The following is a 22,954-nucleotide window of genomic DNA, read 5'->3' as shown; positions in this document are numbered from 1 at the left end:
CGATCACATTCACTTAGTAGAAAATCCAACTTGAAGAAATAGCCATAAGTGAATGATGTATAGGACATAAATTCATATATATATATATATATAGCCAATGAAGAAAAACGACGGAAACGGTGAAGATTTTGCAAAGTTGAAGAATTTGAAAAACTGAAGAATTTCAAAACTGAGGAATTTCAAAAATGAAGATTTTCAACTTTGGTGGTGGCGTGACCCACCATATAAGAATGATGATTTCCGACACCGCGTACAATTGTCGTAGGGTTCTGAGAATCAAATTCTTCATTAATTTCTATACACTTAGAGTGTTATTCTTCATTGATTGAAGAAAAACGTTTCTTCATGTGTTGCACATCTAAGTCATCAATTTTGCATAAGTGTTAGGATGAGTGTCCTTTTTCAAAGAACATTCAAAGACTCTAAGATATTTAGCTCACACCGCAACTTGCTAAATCTCTTCTCATCCAAGGGCTTTGTGAAGATATCGGCTAGCTGTTCTTCAGTCTTCACGTGCTCGATGGAGATGTCGTCCTTCAACACATGATCACGAAGAAAATGATGACGAATCTGAATGTGCTTTGTGTTCGAGTGCTAAACTGGGTTGTGAGAAATCTTGATGGCACTTTCATTGTCACAGAGGAGAGGCACATTCTTCACGTTGACGCCATAGTCCTTGAGCGTTTGCTTCATCCACGGCAATTGAGCACAACAAGAACTAGCAGCAATGTACTCAGCTTCCACAGTGGTCAGTGATACGCAGTTCTGTTTCTTCGAGGACCAACAAACCAAAGATCATCCGAGGAAATGACAAGTACCAGATGTTGACTTGCGGTCCACATGATCACCAGCATAGTCAGAGTCAAAATATCCAATGAGATCAAAAGTAGAGCCCTTGGGGTACCATAATCCTAGTGTTGGTGTGTGAGCTAGATATCGAAGAATATGCTTCACAGCCTTATGGTGTGATTCCTTCGGTGTAGCTTGAAATCAGGCACACATGCAAACACTAAGCATTATATCTGGCCTAGATGCAAATAAGTACAATAAAGAACCAATCATGGAGCGGTATACCTTGTGATCGAAGTCAATACCATTTTCATCAGTGCATAGATGGCCATTTGTGGGCATAGGAATTTTGACGCCTTTGCAATCTTGCATGCCGAATTTCCTCAGAACATCCTTGAGGTATTTCTCCTGAGATATGAATATGCTATTATGCTGTTGACGAATTTGAAGACCTAAGAAGAATTTCAACTCTCCCATCATAGACATTTGATATTCTTCACTCATCATATAGGCAAATTCATCACTATAACGTTGGTCAGTACAGCCAAAGATAATATCATGAACGCATATTTGGCACACAAACAGTTCACCATCATAAGATTTAGTAAAGAGAGTAGGGTCGAGTGAACCGGGTGTGAAGCCATTCTTCACGAAGAATTCCTTCAAAGTATCATACCACGCCCGAGGGGCCTGCTTGAGGCCATAGAGGGCCTTGTTGAGTCTGAAGACTTTGTCGGGATTCTTTGGATCTTCAAAACCTGGGGGTTGAGCAACATATACTTCTTCCTCAAGCTTACCATTGAGGAATGCACTTTTCACATCCATTTGATATATTGTGATATTATGATGGTTAGCATAAGCAAGTAATATGCGAATAGCCTCAAGTCTAGCAACAGGTGCAAAAGTTTCATCAAAATCAATTCCTTTAACCTGTGTGTAGCCTTGAGCTACAAGTCGTGCCTTATTCCTCACCACAAGGCCATTTTCATTTTGCTTGTTACGGTAGATCCACTTTGTGCCAATGATATTATGCTTGCGAGGATCTGGACGTTTGACCAGTTCCCAGATATTGTTGAGCTTGAACTGATGTAATTCTTCTTGCATGGCCTGAATCCACTCAAGCTCCAGAAATGCTTCATCTACCTTAGTGGGCCCTGTGATGGAGACAAAAGCATAGTGCCCACAAAAGTTAGATAGATGTGAAGCTTTTGAGCGGGTGAGAGGATGAGCTGGTTGTTGTCGAGGAACTTGATCAGCATTTTATTCAGCACCATTTTTTTCAGCATTATCTTCAGGTGCATTAGCTCGACGATCTTCGCGTTTTGGAATGAATTCTTCAGTAGATTCTTTAGTAGGAATGACATCCTCAGTAGGCTTGAACTTGATAGAATTCTCAGGTGCTGGTTCATCTATCACAGAAGGTAGGTGCTCTCTTTGCGAGCCATTAGTTTCATCGAACCGCACATCTACAATTTCAACAACCTTGTGAAGAGCGTTGTTGAAGACTCTGTAGGTGTGCGAGTCCTTTCCGTAACCAAGCATAAAACCTTCATGTGCTTTCGATGAAAATTTAGCATTGTGATGAGGATCTCTAATCCAACATTTAGCACCGAAGACTTTGAAATAACTCACATTGGGTTTCTTGTCAGTGAGGAGTTCATAGGCAGTCTTCTTGAAGAATTTGTGAAGATATACCCGATTGATGACGTGGCATGCAGTATCAATTGCCTCAATCCAGAAACGATGAGGCGTCTTGTATTCATCAAGCATAGTGCGATCCATTTCAGCGAGGGTTCTGTTCTTGTGCTCCACGACACCATTCTGCTGAGGAGTATAAGGAGCAGATAACTCATGAGTAATACCAAGTTCATCAAGATAGCCATCAAGACCGGAATTCTTGAACTCAGTCCCATTGTCAGTTCTGATGTGCTTGATCTTCACACCAAAGTTGGTTGATGCCCTCGAGGAAAATCGTTTGAAGATTTCCTGCACTTCATGTTTGTAAGTGACAATGTGTACCCATGTGTAAAGAGAATAGTCATTAACAATAACAAAGCCATATAGAGATGCATCATTTGAAGCAGTAGAATAATGATTAGGACCAAAGAGATCCATGTGAAGCAATTCGAATGGACGAGTAGTGGTCATGATAATCTTCGCTGGATGCTTGGCCTTGGTCATTTTTCCAGCTTCACAGGCTCCACACAAGTGATCCTTGAGGAATTTGACATTCTCAATGCCAATGACATGCTTCTTCTTCGCAAGCGTGTGCAAATTCCTCATGCCTGCGTGACCAAGTCGTCGATGCCATAGCCAGCCTTCTGAAGCTTTTGCCAGTAAGCACACGACTGGTTGTGGTCCTGTAGAGAAATCAACAATATATAGATCTCCTCTCCTAAAGCCTTCAAAGACTTTGGAATGGTCAGCTTCCATGATCACAACACAACGATATCTTCCAAAGACAACAACCATATCAAGATCACAAAGCATTGACACAGACATGAGTTTGTATCCTAAGGACTCGACAAGCATGACTTTGTCCATGTGTCGATCCTTTGAGATCGCAACCTTACCTAGACCCAATACCGGACTTTTGCCTTTGTCAGCGAAGATGATATGCTTCAGATGTGACAGTGATAAAGGAGCATCCATCAATAGTTTCTTGTCACCCGTCATGTGATTTGTACATCCACTATCGAGGACCCACTCGTTTGCTTTGGGCTGATCATCCTGCAGATGAATTAGTGCATCTTATGAACTCATATACTTCATCAGTAAAGAATATGACATCAAATTCATCAGTTCAATTTCATCAAGCAATAGCACAGATAAGCAGTGTGAGGACGTGTGAAATGAAAGTTCATTTCATCATGATTCGCCTGCGTCCTTTCAGGCATTTTTGTCAGGCCCCCAGCAAATTCTTCAGACGTTAAAGCACGTCTGGAGACCTGACCCTGCAGAAGAAGTTAGTTCTTTTTCTTCACCACCCACATCTGAAGGGGTGGCAAAGAATTCATCACTCTGCGAGCACCATATGAGAAAGGTGGCATAGAAGCTAGTCCACTTCGTTTCACATAAGAGGGGTTAGGGTAAGCATATGAATAAGCAGAAATTGTTCGAGGACTTATGAACATAATGATTTGAAGAATAATGCGCATATTCATAGCCCTTAGCTCTACCCTGCGAAACAGAAGGGTTAGCATGATGATGTTCATATGAGGACTTTGATCCATTTGAGGAATTTGATTCATGTGAAGAATTAGGTCCATATGAAGAACTGGATCTGGGGTTCCTGTTCTTCACAGGTGGTGTCATGAGGACATTCACCTGAAGACTTTCAAGGCACTTCTTGGGAACCCAGATTTTCTTTATAGGAGAACCGTTCCTGCAGTTAGTCCCAACATATCTAGCAAATACTTCACCATTCTGATTTTTGAACAGTTTATAGTTGGAGTCAAATGACTCATCATAAGAATGAGGAGATACACATGTAAAGCCAGATAAGTTAGATGGATCAACTGGAGGTCCCTTTGCAGCAACCCATAAGGTTTTGGGGTACTGCTCAGGCTTCCAATATGTTCCATCAGCATTGGGTTTCCTCTCAAAGGCAATACCCTCTTTCCTAGGGTTTCTGTTGAGTATCTGCTTTTTGAGCACATCACAAAGAGTCTGATGCCCTTTGAGGCTTTTGTACATGCCTATCATATATAATTCCTTCAGCCCTGCATCATCAGTAATACTAGCAATGTCCTCAGATGAGGAATTAGTGATAGCAGAGGGAGGTGAAGAATTTTTAACATTTGAAGCATTTGAACATTCAGGTGAAGAATTAGCAGATTCACGTTCAATGCACTTTAAGCATGGAGGAACAAATTCTTCCTGAGTAGCGCGGATTTGTTGAGCAAGTAATGAATCGCGCTCCTTCTGAAGATCTTCATAACTCACTCTTAGCTTCTCAAGATCTTGCTTTCTTTGAAGAAGTTCAAGAGAAAGCTTCTCGTGATCAGATAAGAGAGCGTTATGATGACCTTGGAGATCATCAAACTTGGAATGGAGTCCCTGAAGACTTTAAGCCAAGGCTTTTGACTGATCCATTTCTCCACCCAACATATCATCGCTCTTATTTAGCATGTATTGAACTTTTTCCAAAGCTCTTTGTTGTTTAGTGGCAAGGGAAGCAAGTTTAACATAGCTAGGTCCAAATTCATCACCAAATTCATCATTACTGAACTCGGATAGGTAGCATTCGATTACCTTAGCACTGTTTGCCATAAGGCAGGGGTTGGACGATGATGATTCTGGTTTGAATGTCATCTCTTTGAGAGATTCCTTGTAATCCTCAAACCAAGGATCATGACGAGTTAGATGTCCATCATAGACCTCAGAGAGACGGTCCCAGATTAGCTTCGCGTGATTGAGATGCATGACGTTCCTGAATTGATTTCGGGACAGACTTGAGCAGATGACATCCTTTGCTGTGTGGTTGAGTAGAGTGTACTTGCGAATGTCATAAGCCTCAGCCATCTTGCATAGATCGGTAAGACCGATCTCGGTGACGGTCCACAGTTCGCTGTCCATAGCCATGAGCCGCTTTTTCATCATGGCCTTCCACCGGGGATACTCATGACCATCAAAGATGGGACAGGAAACGCTCCTCGATCCTACAGTTGACATAACTAGAACTCCAGGTGGTTAAACCAAAATCACACAGAACAAGGGAGTACCTTGCTCTGATACCAATTGAAAGTGCGTTATATCGACTAGAGGGGGGGTGAATAGGCGATTTTTATGAATTCTTCACTGAGGAATTTGCCGGTGAGGAAATTCCTAAGCGAAGAACTACTTGCAGCGGAATAAGTACTCAAAAGTAAGCATAACAGAATACAGGCATGGTCATCATGATGAAATGAAGACACGCACAGAGTACAGAAAGCGTAAATACAGGATAACACAAGATGAAGACAAACAGACTGAAGAAATTGAACTGAGGAAATTGAGAAAGTCTTCAGTCAAAGTCTTCAAACACAGATATGAACAATCACTCAACACAGTAATGAGGAAATGAAAGAGTTGAGGAAATAGAACCAGTTAGGTTGGTGAAGAAAATGATTTGGTAGACCAGTTCTAATTGTTGTCTCAGTTGTACGTCTGGTTGGAGCGGCTGAGTATTTAAACTCGAGGACACACAGTCCCGGACACCCAGTTGCTGAGCACACAGCTCAGGACACCAAGTCCTCACCGTATTCTCCATGAACTAAGGTCGCACAGACCTCGTCCAATCACTCGTGGTAAGTCTTCAGGCGACTTCCAAACCTTCACAGACTCGGTCACTCGGCAATCCACAATTCCTCTTGGATGCTCTAGACCATGACGCCTAACAGTCTGGAAGAAACGCAATCTTCAAAGGTAACAAGCGTCGGATCCACGCAGGATCAATCTCTTTAGTGATGCTCAATCACTTTGGGTTTGGAGGTGTTTGGGTTTGGGTTTTTCCTCACTCGATGATTTTCGGTCAAAGTCCTCGGAGGATGGGATGCTCTCAAATGACAAGTGTCAGTTTCTCTCGGAGCAGCCAACCAGCTAGTGGTTGTAGGGGGCGGCTATTTATAGCATAGGGAGCAGCCCGGCATGATAAGACATAAATGCCCTTCAATGATATGACCGTTAGGTGGATAAGATATTTTGGGACAGCTGGCGCGCAGCACAACAACGGTCGGAAATTTGACTCTCAAATTCCTCAGGGCTATCATGTTTCTCACTGTGTAGGCAATCCACACTGGCGAATTCCTAACTCCTTAGTCAGAACAAATTCCTCAGCGGCCAGAAGAACTTCGTCTCTGTCACTAAAGAAATTGACTAAACTGTATGAGATTTTCAAAGGCTTCACTCGAAGGGATTGGTAAGTGTAGGATTTTGAGTTGAGCATCACATGGAAATTTTTCCTTAGTATTTCCTCGACCCTCTTTAACAGTACGGTGTTTCCTATGACTCAAGAAAGAGAAAAAACAAAACTATAAAAATGAAAGTCTTCAAACTTCATATTCCTCGCATGAATATCAAGTCTTCACGGACACACCAATTTTTTCACTTTCAAAGTCTTCATGAAAGTCTTCAGGAATACCAAAATCTTCAGTCGAAGATATTCATTTTTAGGGGTCGACTTTCTCGGTAAATATCAAACTCCTCATAGACTTATAGACATGTGTACACTCATAAACACATTAGTCCCTTAACCTATAAGTCTTCAATACACCAAAATCACTAAGGGGCACTAGATGCACTTACAGTAAGTAGTACGTGCTTAAAAAGGCAAAGGAGTCGTTGGGCCCGTTGTAAACCAAAAAAAAGTGAATTCAGAGTTCCACAAGGTGGTCAACCACATGCTCACGGTAGACGAATTTGAGAAAGGCTGGGAATTGTTGCTTGATAAGTACAAGTTGAGGTCACATCCGTACATGACGCAGCTCTTTGAGATCAGGCACAAAATGGGCGGAGCCGTATTTCAAAGGCGTGTTTTGTCACATCCCTAGTCTGGTATGACCTAGACTAGCTAGTCATTTGTGCATCATGTTTATATTCCATTTAAATTTGAAATGGGGATTTGTGAAACCCTCAGAATCATCTCTGAAAATGACCTAAATAAAAATTGCTCCAAAAAGGTCCAAGAAAATGCTCATGTTGCTCTCTGAAACTATTGGACAGAGATAAAAATCAAACCAATATTTTTAGGAGCTCATGGATATTTATTTTGGCCATTTGGATTAATCCGATAATTATTTGCTTTGGAAATATATTAGTTATATATATTAATATATGTCCAAAAATTATGCCATTTATAAAGGAGCTCTGGATAATATAGCTAGCTCCTGCAAAAATTGGCATAAGGTAATAAAATGATTTAATATTTTAATTAAATCAAAACAAATGTCAGAAAAAATTAGGAAAACAGAAATAAAAGAGGAAGACTTACCTGTGCCTCCTCCCTGTGCAGCCCAGCAGCAGCAGGCCGGCCCAGCCAGCAGGCGGCCCAGCCCGCCACCTCCTCTGTCGTCTTCTCCCCCTCGCCAAGCAGCTGCGTGCCGCGCGCGCCGCCGCGCCGCGCCACCTCCTCCCTCCCTGCCTGCCTGTTCCCCCCCCCCCTCGTCGCTCTGGACGATCCCGCGCGACACCACGCACGCCCCGCACCTCTTCTCTCCTCTCCCTCGCCCTTCTCCTCTCTCCCTGCTCTCTCGCTCGCACACCCGAGCGCCATCACCGCCGCCGCTCGCCGTTGCCGCGGCCACCGGCCTCCCCTCGCCTCTCCGACACGCGCAGGAGCTCCGCCCCCTCGCCCTGAAGCTCTCCGTCAAGCCACAAGACGCCGGACGCCCTGTGGAGGCCCCGTCGCCATCGTCTTCCTCCTCGGACGCCGCCGACCGCCGACTCCGATTCGCCGTCTCCAACGCGTCCCCGGCCACAACGAGCAGCCCTGGAGGTCCGCGGTGAGCTCCGCCACCGTTCCCCTCTCTCCATTTAGCTGCCCGCTCGCCGTAGCCCTCCTCCCCACCACGGCCGAAGCTTCCTGCCGCCGTTCATGTCGCCGCCGTCGCCCTGGCCACCGCAGCTTGCAACCGAGCACCCCATCGTGCTCCCGGTGCCACGAGGGTGCCACCGAGCCCCTCGGGTGGTCTCCCCGTGCCCCGCAGCCCGTTCCCGATCGAAGCCGAGCTCCGGCCGCCGCCGCGAGCTTTGCTCCGGCGAGCTCCGGCATCCCCGCGGCTTCCCGTCTGCTCCCCTGGATGCGGACGAGCCCGGGCTACGCCCCGGTGCTCTCAGACGCCGTCCCCGTGGCCTGTGGCGCGGACTCCGTCGTGTCCAGAGGTCGCCGACGGCGAGCCCCGTCGCCTGAGCCCCGCCATGTGGGCCCGGCCCGTCAGGTGATTAGCTTAGTGCTAATCACCGCTTAATTAACCCCCTGAGGCTGACATGTGGGCCCCGGTGCCCCCTAATCTTTTAATTAAGTTAATCTAACCCCCTGTTTAACCCCTGTCACTGACGTGTGGACCCCACACGTCAGGTTTGACCCTAGCCAGCCGTAGTTGACCTGCTGACGTCATGCTTACTCAATGCTGACGCAATAATGATTTCTGGAATTATTTTAATTCAGGAAATTCCAGAAATTGATTTAAACTTCAAAAATTCATATCAATTCAACCGTAGCTCAGATTAAAATAATTTATATATGAAAAATTATCAGAAAAATGTAATCTATCCATCTGTACTAGTTTCATGCATGACAAACCAACTTATACATGCTGAATATGAGAAAACACATTATGGCCTATATAAGATCTTACTTTGGAGATGCATTTGAGCTTATGGTTCAAATGGACTTCAAACCAAATGATTACTAGTTGCATTAGCTCAAACAACATCACATCTTCATGCCATGTTCATGCATCATATTGTTGCATATGTTTGTGTATTGATTGCCGGCACCGTTCCTTCTCGATAGGTCCTGCTCCGGAGACGTTCCAGAGTACCTGTCTATGAAGCAGTGCCTCCCTTGTTGATTTACCAGGCAAGCAAACCCCCTTGTTCATTCCGATACAATCCTACTCTCTCGCTCCTGCTCTCAGTTATTGCATTAGGACAACAACGATTCATCTGCTACTTTGTGCTGCGGTAGTTGAACCCATTCCTCTGCATGACCTGTCATTGCCACAGTAAATAGTTGAAACCCACTAGCATGTGTAGGAGTTGATTGAGCCATGTTGTGTTCCTACCATGCTATGCCTGCTATTGCTTAGAGTTGTGTCAGGTCTGGTTCATTGGGAATGAATTGGAGTGTTACGATATGTTCTGATGTTGAGAGTGAAGTGTGTGAACACGATTTGGTAAAGGTAGCGGTGAGAGGCCATGTAGGAGTACATGGTGGGTTGTCTCATTGGAACCGTCCTTAAGCACTGAGTTCTATGTATGTTGTCCAATGACTCGATACTACCACACATTGGGTTCCGGTAACTCGACCCCTCTCGACTTATTAACCGACTTGATCTCTGTCCAGGAGTCGCAACTAGTTTCTGGTGTTTGTAGGTAGTGCTATTTTTCTACCAAGTGGCACCCGGCAGGGTGGGCTTGGGACAGACTAGGCACAGGTGGCACGGTGTACCAAGTGGCACCCGAATGGTGGGCTTGGGAACCCTGCTCACATCGTTTGGGGCCGTGAGCGACACCCCGGCCGGATCTCCTTGCGGATGGAACCCGAATAGGCGATAAACCTGGACTAGAGTCTTGTGTGGTTAGTCAGGTTGTGGCCGACACCCTCGCCAGGCTTCCGCTTGAAGGTTGCCGAGATACATGACGTGTACATGGCGGTAAGTGGCGAGAGCGTGTGTGAAGAAGTACACCCCTGCAGGGTTAACATGATCTATTCGAATAGCCGGGTCCGCGGTTATGGACTTCTTGGATGCTTACATGGTACATAGACAACTTGAAGTGGATACTCTAAAATGCTCAAGACTAGTGTGAGTGCTATGGATGGCCTTCTCGTAGGGAGACGGGGATGAATCCATAGTAGTGTATTGTGTGGTGATTAGTGGACTCGTGTGCGCCATATCACCTCAAGAGTTTCTGGTAGTCGTAGAACAGGATAGCCACCGAGTCAAAGCTGGCTTGCTGCAACTAAATCCCACATTACCCTCTTGATACAAATGCATGTATGATAGGATCTGATGTAAGTCTTGCTGAGTACCTTTGTACTCATGTTGCTTTATTTATGTTTTTGCAGCGGAGACTTCGGTCTTAGTAGTGTTCTCGTGGACTTCGACAAGTAGCTTGTACCTCAGCTACGATCTTGATCGGACGTTGTAGATAGTCAGGCTTTCAGCCTTTTTCATTTATAGATGTCTGTACTCAGACATGTAATGCTTCCGTTTGTTGCTTGATTGCTCTGAATGTTGGGTCATGTGACCCCTGTTTGTAATAAGTGCTATGATGGCTCTTCTGAGCCTTTATCTATATGAGTTGTTGAGTTACGCTGTGATGCCATGTTGTACAACACATACTTGCATGTTATGCGTACGTGTAATGTGTATTGCTATGTGTGGGATCTGACTATCTAGTTGTTTATCCTTAGTAGTCTCTCTTACCGGGAAATGTCTCCTAGTGTTTCCACTGAGCCCTGGCAGCTTGCTACTGCTCCGGAACACTTAGGCTGGCCGGCATGTGTCCTTCTTCGTTCCTGTGTCTGTCCCTTCGGGGAAATGTCACGCGATGAATACCGGAGTCCTGTTAGCCCGCTACAGCCCGGTTCACCGAAGTCCTGTTAGCCCAGTGCTACAACCTGGATTCACTCGCTGATGACCGACACGTTCGATGCTGGGTCATGGATGCATGTCCCTGTAAGTTAGTGCCACTTTGGGTTTACGACTAGCCATGTCAGCCCGGGCTCCTTATCATATGGATGCTAGCGACACTGTCATATACGTGTGCTAAAAGGCGCAAACGGTCCCGGGCAAAGGTAAGGCGACACCCGTGGGGATACCGTGCGTGAGGCCGCAAAGTGATATGAGGTGTTACATGCTAGATCGATGTGGCATTGAGTGGGGGTCCTGACAGCCTTGGTATCAGAGCCTGACTGCCTGTAGGATTACCAAGCCAAACTGGTCGAAGTTGAGTCTAGAAATTCTTTAGTTATGTAAGGGAATTGATTGTGGGAAGGAACGTAAGGCTCTTTTTACTTCTTATACCTCATGGCCTTCTGATCTGAGTCATCCTATTTTTCCGACGGGGTTAAGGAACTAGGCTTCTCTTCCATCTATCAGGATCACGTGTTACTACTCCGTAGTCCCATAGGATTGGTTGATCAGAGTCATACCCCGGTTTTGAGTATTTCCGGTGTAGTCTGTTTAGTATGATCTCAGAACCTTGAGTAATGCTGATGAGTATGTTACCACCCCATTTTTAGTAGGATGTCTCATTCTGAGCATTATACTGCCGTTATGCTGCCGGAATTTCCCTAGAAGTTCGAGAGATAATAATTCCTTGTCCTACATTCTACAGTCTATAGTTGATGCTGACTCCGTCCTTGGTTTTGTTTCTCAGGATGTCATCAAGTCCTATTATTCGTAGCCAGAACCATGAAGATGGTAGGGATGAGGATCCTCCCGACCCGCCTTCGTTGACAGAGTTCATGTTAGAAATGGAGAGGAACAAGCGTGAGTCTAACCGTTTGTTGGCACGTATCAAGGAGAACACCGCACGTCAGTCCAATAAGTCTGCGACCATTCATGACTTCATTCGCTTGCACCCACCTACCTTTCATCATTCCATCGAGCCACTCGATGCAGATGACTGGCTCCGTAGCATCACTCACAAGCTGCGTTCCGCGAGCGTAGCTGAAGATGACAAGTTCACTTATGCTACATACCACCTGGAAGGTCCTGCTAGTCTTTGGTGGCAGAACTATGAGGCTATGCTTCCAGCTGGCCAGAATCCTACCTGGAGAGATTTCACCGAGGCTTTTCGCGAGCATCACATTCCTGAAGCCCTCATCGATCGCAAGAGAGAAGAGTTCTGTAGTTTCACCCAGAATAAGATGGCTGTTGATGCTTACAGTAGAGAGTTCGAGAACCTTGCCCGCTATGCCACAGAAGAAGTGTCCACGGACGCCAAGAAGCAGGCTAGGTTCCGGAAGGGTCTCAACCCCAAGTTGCGTCGTGATCTCCACCTGCACCATTGTGATACATTCCAAGCCCTTGTGAACAAGGCCATCAATGCAGAGACAGCTCAGCTCACTTACGAGGAGTCTCGTAAGCACACCCGTGATTTGGGATCTTCCTCTGGCTCTAGTTCCCAGAAGCGCCGGATTTGGGTTCCAAACTCCGCTCTTCCTTCCGGTTATACACCGAGGTCATCCCATGTGGTGGCTCCCCCAGCTCAGTCGTATGTTCCACCCAGGCCTACTAGTAGACCGCTTGTCAGTGCGGGTCCACGTCCAACCTCAGGGACTTGCTTCACATGCGGGAAGCCAGGACACTATGCACGTGACTGCTCTCAGACTAGTTATGCTCCACCCCAGCCCGAGAAGACTGTTGGCTGTGTTAAGCCATCACGCAAGATGATTAGTGTTAAGTCAGCCCCCACTGAACGTGGACGTGTGCATCACGTCTCAGCTAAAGACGCTCATGATGATCCGGATGTCGTTCTTGGTACACTCCTTGTCAATTGTCACCCAGCATCAGTTCTATTCGATACTGGAGCATCTCACTCCTTCATTTCTGAAAGCTATGCTAACTTGCACAATCTGTCATTTTGTCATATGCCAACTCCGCTAGTCATCCAAACTCCTGGATCCAAATGGCAAACCTTTAGTGTAAGCCATGGTAACAAAATCCTTGTTGACAGACTTGTATTCCTTGCATCACTTGTAGCCCTCAAGTTCTCAGATATTAACATCATCTTGGGTATGGACTGGATGACAGCTCATCATGCCAAGATTGATTGTTACACCAGATCTGTTCAGCTTACACACCCATCTGGCAAGATAGTCACCGTCTCCACTAGAGTTGCAAAGCGTCAGCTCTATTCTCTTAATGCCAGCCCTCTTCCAGACCTTGAAGATATCCCGGTAGTCCGTGACTTTCCGGATGTCTTTCCAGAGGAACTGCCAGGTGTTCCACCTGACAGAGATGTAGAGTTCTTTATAGATCTTATCCCAGGAACAGCTCCAATCTCCCGGAGACCTTACAAGATGGCACCCTTAGAACTAGCCGAGCTTAAGAAACAACTTGATGAGTCCTTGCAAAAGGGTTTCATCCGTCCTAGTTCTTCTCCTTGGGCTTGCCCCGTCCTCTTTGTCAAGAAGAAAGACAGTACGGACCGGATGGTTGTAGATTATCGTCCCGTTAATTTGGTCACGATAAAGAACAAGTATCCGCTCCCCAGGATCAACGACCTGTATGATCAGCTCGCTGGATCCTCAGTCTTCTCCAAGATGGATTTAAGGTTAGGCTACCACCAAATCAAAATCAGAAATGGGGACATTCCCAAGATAGCCTTTGTTACTCGTTATGGTCAGTACGAGTACACCGTCATGTCCTTTGGCCTAACCAACGCCCCAGCCACATTCTCCCGCTTGATGAACTCGATCTTCATGGAGTACTTAGATAAGTTCGTCGTGGTTTACCTCGATGATATTCTTATTTACTCGAAGAACGAGGAAGAGCATGCCGAACATCTTAGACTTGTGTTAGAAAAACTCAGAGAGCACCGCCTTTATGCCAAGTTCTCCAAGTGTGAATTTTGGTTGCCGGAAGTGACCTATCGAGGCCACGTAATCTCTGGTAAGGGCATTGCTGTCAATCCTGAGAGAGTCAAGGCCGTTCTCGATTGGACTCCACCTGAGACCGTTAAACAAGTTAGGAGCTTCCTTGGTCTAGCCAGCTATTGTCGCCGCTTTGTTGAAAATTTCTCCAAAGTAGCCAAACCCCTCACGGAACTTCTCAAGAAGGATAAAAAGTTTGAGTGGTCCCCACAGTGTGAGTACAGTTTTCAGGAACTGAAAAGACGCCTGACTTCTGCTCCCATACTTGTGCCACCGGATTTCACAAAGGACTTTGTTATCTATTGTGACGCCTCACGACAGGGACTAGGTTGCATTCTTATGCAGGATTGTCATGTGATTGCCTATGCATCTCGACAGTTGCATCCACATGAGTAGAATTATCGTACACATGATCTAGAGCTTGCAGCCGTAGTCTATGCACTCAAGACCTGGCGACATTACCTTCTTGGTAAACGTTACGAGATCTACACCGATCACCAGAGTCTCAAGTATATCTTCACCCAACCGGATCTGAACCTTAGGCAAAGACGTTGGTTGGAGTTAATCACAGATTATGATCTAGGGATTACCTACACCCCAGGCAAAGCCAATGTCATGGCTGATGCTCTAAGCCGTAAATCCTATTGCAACAATCTCATGTTGCAGCAAGGCCAACCACTTCTCCATGAGGAATTCTGTAAGCTTAACCTTCACATTGCTCCTCACGGATTCCTTTCTACCTTGGTGGCGAAACCTACCCTTGTGGATCTTATCATAGAAGCCCAGAAGCATGATACGGGGATTACCCGGATCAAGAGAAACATTGCCAAGGGTATTGCTGGTAGTTTCTCTATAGATGATCGAGGTGTTGTTTTCTTTGGGAACCGCCTGGTGGTCCCCAAGAAGCAACATCTTCGGCAGTTGATTCTTAAGGAGGCGCATGAATCTCCTCTCACGATTCATCCCGGTAGCACTAAGATGTATCAGGACCTACGCCAGAGGTTCTGGTGGACTAGGATGAAGAGAGAAATCGCTGAGTTCATTGCTAAATGTGACGTTTGTCGTCGTGTTAAGGCAGAGCATCAAAGGCCTGCTGGCACTCTTCAGCCTTTAGCTATTCCTGAATGGAAATGGGATAAAGTTGGTATGGACTTCGTCACCGGCTTTCCCAGGACCAAGAGAGGTAATAACGCTATCTTCGTAGTCGTTGATCGTCTTTCCAAAGTGGCTCACTTCCTTCCTGTTCGGGAGAGTATCACTGCTAGTCAGCTTGCTGACTTATACATTTCTCGAATAGTGTCACTTCATGGTGTTCCACTAGAGATCAATTCAGACCGTGGCAGTCTTTTCACTTCTCATTTCTGGGAGAGTTTCCAAACTGCCATGGGCACCCATCTCTCCTTCAGTACCGCTTTCCACCCTCAGTCAAGTGGTCAGGTGGAACGGGTCAATCAAATTCTCGAAGACATGCTTAGAGCTTGCGTTATCTCATTCGGTATGGATTGGAAGAAATGTCTTCCTTTTGCCGAGTTTGCTTATAACAATAGCTATCAATCCAGCCTCAAGAAAGCTCCTTTTGAAGTTCTCTATGGACGAAGATGTCGAACACCTTTTAACTGGTCAGAAACCGGTGAAAGACAATTCTTTGGACCGGACATGATCCAGGAGGCAGAAGAGCAAGTTCGCATCATTCGTGAGAATTTGAAAACAGCCCAATCTCGTCAAAAGAGTCAGTATGATCGTCATCATAAGGTTATGACTTATGAAATTGGCGACCAAGCTTACCTTCGGGTTACTCCTTTGAAGGGTACCCATCGTTTCGGTATCAAGGGCAAGTTGGCTCCTCGTTACATTGGTCCCTTTCGCATTCTCGCTAAACGAGGAGAGGTTGCCTACCAGTTGGAACTACCCCCACATCTTTCTCGAGTTCATGATGTCTTCCACGTCTCTCAACTCAGGCGTTGCTTCTCGGATCCTATCCGTGGAGTGGACCACGAAACGCTTGATCTCCAAGATAACCTCACATACCGAGAGTACCCGGTTCGCATTCTTGATCAAGCAGAGCGTGTCACTCGACGTCAGAACATCAAGTTTCTCAAAGTTCAGTGGTCTCATCATTCCGAGAGGGAAGCTACTTGGGAGCGAGAAGATCGTCTTCGACTGGAGTACCCCGCTTTCTTTCCGTCGACCCCTGAATCTCGGGACGAGATTCTTTCAAGTGGGGGCGAGTTGTCACATCCCTAGTCTGGTATGACCTAGACTAGCTAGTCATTTGTGCATCATGTTTATATTCCATTTAAATTTGAAATGGGGATTTGTGAAACCCTCAGAATCATCTCTGAAAATGACCTAAATAAAAATTGCTCCAAAAAGGTCCAAGAAAATGCTCATGTTGCTCTCTGAAAATTGGACAGAGATAAAAATCAAACCAATATTTTTAGGAGCTCATGGATATTTATTTTGGCCATTTGGATTAATCCGATAATTATTTGCTTTGGAAATATATTAGTTATATATATTAATATATGTCCAAAATTATGCCATTTATAAAGGAGCTCTGGATAATATAGCTAGCTCCTGCAAAAATTGGCATAAGGTAATAAAATGATTTAATATTTTAATTAAATCAAAACAAATGTCAGAAAAAATTAGGAAAACAGAAATAAAAGAGGGAGACTTACCTGGGCCTCCTCCCTGTGCAGCCCAGCAGCAGCAGGCCGGCCCAGCCAGCAGGCGGCCCAGCCCGCCTCCTCCTCTGTCGTCTTCTCCCCCTCGCCAAGCAGCTGCGTGCTGCGCGCACCGCCGCGCCGCGCCACCTCCTCCCTCCCTGCCTGCCTGTTCCCCCCCCCCTCGTCGCTCTGGACGATCCCGCGCGACGCCACGCACGCCCCGCACCTCTTCTCTCCTCTCCCTCGCCCTTCTCCTCTCCCCTGCTCTCTCCCTCGCACACCCGAGCGCCATCACCGCCGCCGCTCGCCGTTGCCGCGGCCACTGGCCTCCCCTCGCCTCTCCGACACGCGCAGGAGCTCCGCCCCCTCACCCTGAAGCTCTCCGTCAAGCCACAAGACGCCGGACGCCCTGTGGAGCCGCCGTCGCCATCGTCTTCCTCCTCGGACGCCGCCGACCGCCGACTCCGATTCGCCGTCTCCAACGCGTCCCCGGCCAAAACGAGCAGCCCTGGAGGTCCGCGGTGAGCTCCGCCACCGTTCCCCTCTCTCCATTTAGCTGCCCGCTCGCCGTAGCCCTCCTCCCCACCACGGCCGAAGCTTCCTGGCGCCGTTCATGTCACCGCCGTCGCCCTGGCCACCGCAGCTTGCAACCGAGCACCCCATCGTGCTCCCGGTGCCACGAGGGTGCCACCGAGCCCCTCAGGTGGTCTTCCCGTGCCCCGCAGCCCGTTCCCGATCGAAGCCGAGCTCCGGCCGCCGCCGCGAGCTTTGCTCCGGCGAGCTCCGGCGTCCCCGTGGCTTCCCGTCTGCTCCCCTGGATGCGGACGAGCCCGGGCTACGCCCCGGTGCTCTCAGACGCCGTCCCCGTGGTCTGTGGCGCGGACTCCGCCGTGTCCAGAGGTCGCCGGCGGCGAGCCCCGTCGCCTGAGCCCCGCCATGTGGGCCCGGCCCGTCAGGTGATTAGCTTAGTGCTAATCACCGCTTAATTAACCCCCTGAGGCTGACATGTGGGCCCCGGTGCCCCCTAATCTTTTAATTAAGTTAATCTAACCCCCTGTTTAACCCCTGTCACTGACGTGTGGACCCCACACGTCAGGTTTGACCCTAGCCAGCCGCAGTTGACCTGCTGACGTCATGATTACTCAATGCTAACGCAATAATGATTTCTGGAATTATTTTAATTCAGGAAATTCCAGAAATTGATTTAAACTTCAAAAATTCATATCAATTCAACCGTAGCTCAGATTAAAATAATTTATATATGAAAAATTATAAGAAAAATGTAATCTATCCATCTGTACTAGTTTCATGCATGACAAACCAACTTATACATGCTGAATATGAGAAAACACATTATGGCCTATATAAGAGCTTACTTTGGAGATGCATTTGAGCTTATGGTTCAAATGGACTTCAAACCAAATGATTACTAGTTGCATTAGCTCAAACAACATCACATCTTCATGCCATGTTCATGCATCATATTGTTGCATATGTTTGTGTATTGATTGCCGGCACCGTTCCTTCTCGATAGGTCCTGCTCCGGAGACGTTCCAGAGTACATGTCTATGAAGCAGTGCCTCCCTTGTTGATTTACTAGGCAAGCAAACCCCCTTGTTCATTCCGATACAATCCTACTCTCTCGCTCCTGCTCTCAGTTATTGCATTAGGACAACAACGATTCATCTGCTACTTTGTGCTGCTGTAGTTGAACCCATTCCTCTGCATGACCTGTCATTGCCACAGTAAATAGTTGAAACCCACTAGCATGTGTAGGAGTTGATTGAGCCATGTTGTGTTCCTACCATGCTATGCCTGCTATTGCTTAGAGTTGTGTCAGGTCTGGTTCATTGGGAATGAATTAGAGTGTTACGATATGTTCTGATGTTGAGAGTGAAGTGTGTGAACACGATTTGGTAAAGGTAGCGGTGAGAGGCCATGTAGGAGTACATGGTGGGTTGTCTCATTGGAACCGTCCTTAAGCACTGAGTTCTATGTATGTTGTCCAATGACTCGATACTACCACACATTGGGTTCCGGTAACTCGACCCCTCTCGACTTATTAACCGACTTGATCTCTGTCCAGGAGTCGCAACTAGTTTCTGGTGTTTGTAGGTAGTGCTATTTTTCTACCAAGTGGCACCCGGCAGGGTGGGCTTGGGACAGACTAGGCACAGGTGGCACGGTGTACCAAGTGGCACCCGGATGGTGGGCTTGGGAACCCTGCTCACATCGTTTGGGGCCGTGAGCGACACACCGGCCGGATCTCCTTGCGGATGGAACCCGAATAGGCGATAAACCTGGACTAGAGTCTTGTGTGGTTAGTCAGGTCGTGGCCGACACCCTCGCCAGGCTTCCGCTTGAAGGTTGCCGAGATACATGACGTGTACATGGCGGTAAGTGGCGAGAGCGTGTGTGAAGAAGTACACCCCTGCAGGGTTAACATGATCTATTCGAATAGCCGGGTCCGCGGTTATGGACTTCTTGGATGCTTACATGGTACATAGACAACTTGAAGTGGATACTCTAAAATGCTCAAGCCAAGTGTGAGTGCTATGAATGGCCTTCTCGTAGGGAGATGGGGATGAATCCATAGTAGTGTATTGTGTGGTGATTAGTGGACTCGTGTGCGCCATATCACCTCAAGAGTTTCTGGTAGTCGTAGAACAGGATAGCCACCGAGTCAAAGCTGGCTTGCTGCAACTAAACCCCACATTACCCTCTTGATACAAATGCATGTATGATAGGATCTGATGTAAGTCTTGCTGAGTACCTTTGTACTCATGTTGCTTTATTTATGTTTTTGCAGCGGAGACTTCGGTCTTAGTAGTGTTCTCGTGGACTTCGACAAGTAGCTTGTACCTCAGCTACGATCTTGATCGGACGTTGTAGATAGTCAGGCTTTCAGCCTTTTTCATTTATAGATGTCTGTACTCAGACATGTAATGCTTCCGTTTGTTGCTTGATTGCTCTGAATGTTGGGTCATGTGACCCCTGTTTGTAATAAGTGCTATGATGGCTCTTCTGAGCCTTTATCTATATGAGTTGTTGAGTTACGCTGTGATGCCATGTTGTACAGCACATACTTGCATGTTATGCGTACGTGTAATGTGTATTGCTATGTGTGGGTTCTGACTATCTAGTTGTTTATCCTTAGTAGTCTCTCTTACCGGGAAATGTCTCCTAGTGTTTCCACTGAGCCCTGGTAGCTTGCTACTGCTCCGGAACACTTTGGTTGGCCGGCATGTGTCCTTCTTCGTTCCTGTGTCTGTCCCTTCGGGGAAATGTCACGCGATGAATACCGGAGTCCTGTTAGCCCGCTACAGCACGGTTCACCGGAGTCCTGTTAGCCCAGTGCTACAGCCTGGATTCACTCGCTGATGACCGACACGTTCGATGCTGGGTCATGGATGCATGTCCCTGTAAGTTAGTGCCACTTTGGGTTTACGACTAGCCATGTCAGCCCGGGCTCCTTATCATATGGATGCTAGCGACATTGTCATATACGTGTGCTAAAAGGCGCAAACGGTCCCGGGCAAAGGTAAGGCGACACCCGTGGGGATACCGTGCGTGAGGCCGCAAAGTGATATGAGGTGTTACATGCTAGATCGATGTGGCATTGAGTTGGGGTCCTGACATGTTTTGTGCCAAAATGACGGGCGCGCAAAGGAGTGAAAGTGTGAACCATATGTTAAAGAATTATGTGCCTCTAGGATGTCCAATGCATATGTTTGTTCAGAAGTATATGAGTCTACTCTTTGACAGAGAATTGGAAGAGAACTATGAGGAGAAGCGAACAAGAATTGTGAGTATTATTTAAGTATGCATTTGTTAATAGTTATATATTACATTCGGGCGTGTCATTATGACATTAACTGGTTGATCTGGTTTGTATTTCAGGGTAACCCTTTGATGAGAGCAAACTTGGCAGTTGAAAGGCACACCGGCAAGATATATACGAGGGCCATGTTTGAGCAATTTGGGCATATATTGCACGAGTGTGGAGCATACCAAGTTGGAAGAGATTGAGAAACATAAGTTGTATGTTGCAATACACGACGAGGCTGAGAAAAGAGAAAACTGGTGCAGGGTGTCCTCCGCGGTAAAAATGCTGGACAGAAGTAACGAGTTTGAATGCGAATGCGGGTAGTTTGAACACACTAGGCTGCTGTGTAGCCATGTGTTGAAGGTGAGCATACTTGTTTTCCATGCTTTGTTCACAAACTTCGCTTCACTTTTGTGAACTGTATGTGGTTCATTTCAATGTAGAAGTTGATGTGTTGTGCTTCAGGTTCTGGACTTCGTCCGAGCTAAAGAAATCTCAGCTAAGCATATAATAAAATGGTGGGCAAATGATGCTCGAGGTATATTGCCAGTGGATCTGCCTGCCAATGGTGCAATGAGCGAGGCCTGGCTGCTGATGAAGCAATTAGGCCCGCCATGAGCGCTGACGGGTAAATCTGCGAGGTAGATGTGGTGGTTAATCAGAGACGTGAGAGCTCGCCACAGGCTTCAGAAATGTCGACTGGGAGGATGAACCCTCAAGCACCAGGTGCGTTTTTCGTGGGCAGCAAATCTATTTTTTCTTCACTGAGATATGTGCAGGTTGGCTGCTTGTGTGTGTATGATGTTAAAATTAGTCGATGCTGACAGGTGGTAGTTACAGAAGCAAAAACGGGGAATAGAAAAATGCTCTAGATTAGTTCAGTTATTGCAGCTACTGAAACACAATGCAGGAGACATGTCTTAGTTTACATGGCAAAAGTTTGGAGAAAAAAATGATCAATAAATGAAAATACTTTGGGATTTTGTTGTCCGGAACTATGGTGAATTCATTCAGCTAGTGCACGTGCCGAAATGCAGTGCAATAGATGTGTTTTAGTCATTCCTTAGGGAATCAAGAAAAGCATTGGATGGGAAAATGTTTGCAGAGAGAACTGAAATATGGATTAAACTTTTTACCCTTTTATTGGGTAAATGTTGCCAGGGAAAAATTATATAGTGAGCAGAATGCTGTGAGGAAGTTTTTAATGTTAGAAATAAGTGTTATTGGTCAAAAAGAACTGTGGTTTAAAATACGTAGAGATTTTTTTGCAGGTGGATGTTGCCAGAGAACTGAATTAGGGATCAAACCATGGAACGAGCAGACTACTGTTGGGTGCTTGTATAACGGCTACAGTGTCAATGTTGAAATACTTGGTCTAGTGTGGGGTGTGTTCAACGATATTGGTGACATTTAAGACTGGCAAGTTGTTACTGTTAGAAATGATTGTTTCAGGGTAATTGTTGACATTAAAAAATTGTCAAAAAAATGAAGTACTCCCTCCGTCCGAAAATACTTGCCACCAAAATGGATAAAAAGGAATGTATCTAGAACTAATATACATCTAGATACATCCCCTTTTATTCATTTTGATGACAAGTATTTCCGGATGGAGGGAGTATGGATTAAGCCATGGAATGAGCAGACTGTTGTTGTTTGATGTGTTGTTATTTATGTGAGCTTTGATGTACATATAACGATTTTAGAGGGTTAGTGTGTGCTGGGATGAATAACATTTGGAAAGAATTAAGTCTGTTAATTGTTATGCATTAAAAATCATTTTTTCAGGGTCTGGATAGGTTTGTCAGAAGAGGAGGATGAATCATGCAGACTGAAAGGTGCTGGGGAACGTGGAATTAAATTGGCGTCAGTACAGTGACGACGTTGGTACACAATAGGAGACGAGCCGTGGCCCATGTCGACAATCTCTTTTGTGAGAGCGGAGGCTTAACGGGAGCGGTGACATTTAATAGATGACAGTGGTGGGCCTGTGTACAGTGAAAGTTAGATATACGCGACCAAATACAGGGTCCTATACTGCTGTTGGTGCGAATCCAGAGGAGAACCATCGATGGGGATAAAGAGCACATATGTGCTCGGGCCCAGATAGGCACTTTCCGCGTTATGTGATGTCTAGCCTTGTTGTTCTTTTGGTGTGGTTAGGGACCCTAAATTGGACACCGTATTTATCAACGGACCTATGAAGACCATTTCACGGGCGGTGATGCAGGAGCTGACCCAGTGACGAGGCGCTCGCAAAGGAGCCGGTCCGCATCCACCTATGCCATGCGGAGGGCCACCGCTGCAAATGTCGACCCCGGCAACGGTGCCCTGGGTCTATTAGCGTTGACGGCGGTGTCACTTAGC

The sequence above is a fragment of the Triticum aestivum genome, chromosome 5B, assembly GCF_018294505.1.
Source record: "Triticum aestivum cultivar Chinese Spring chromosome 5B, IWGSC CS RefSeq v2.1, whole genome shotgun sequence".
Lineage (NCBI taxonomy): Eukaryota > Viridiplantae > Streptophyta > Magnoliopsida > Poales > Poaceae > Triticum > Triticum aestivum.
This window is presented reverse-complemented; position numbering follows the sequence as displayed.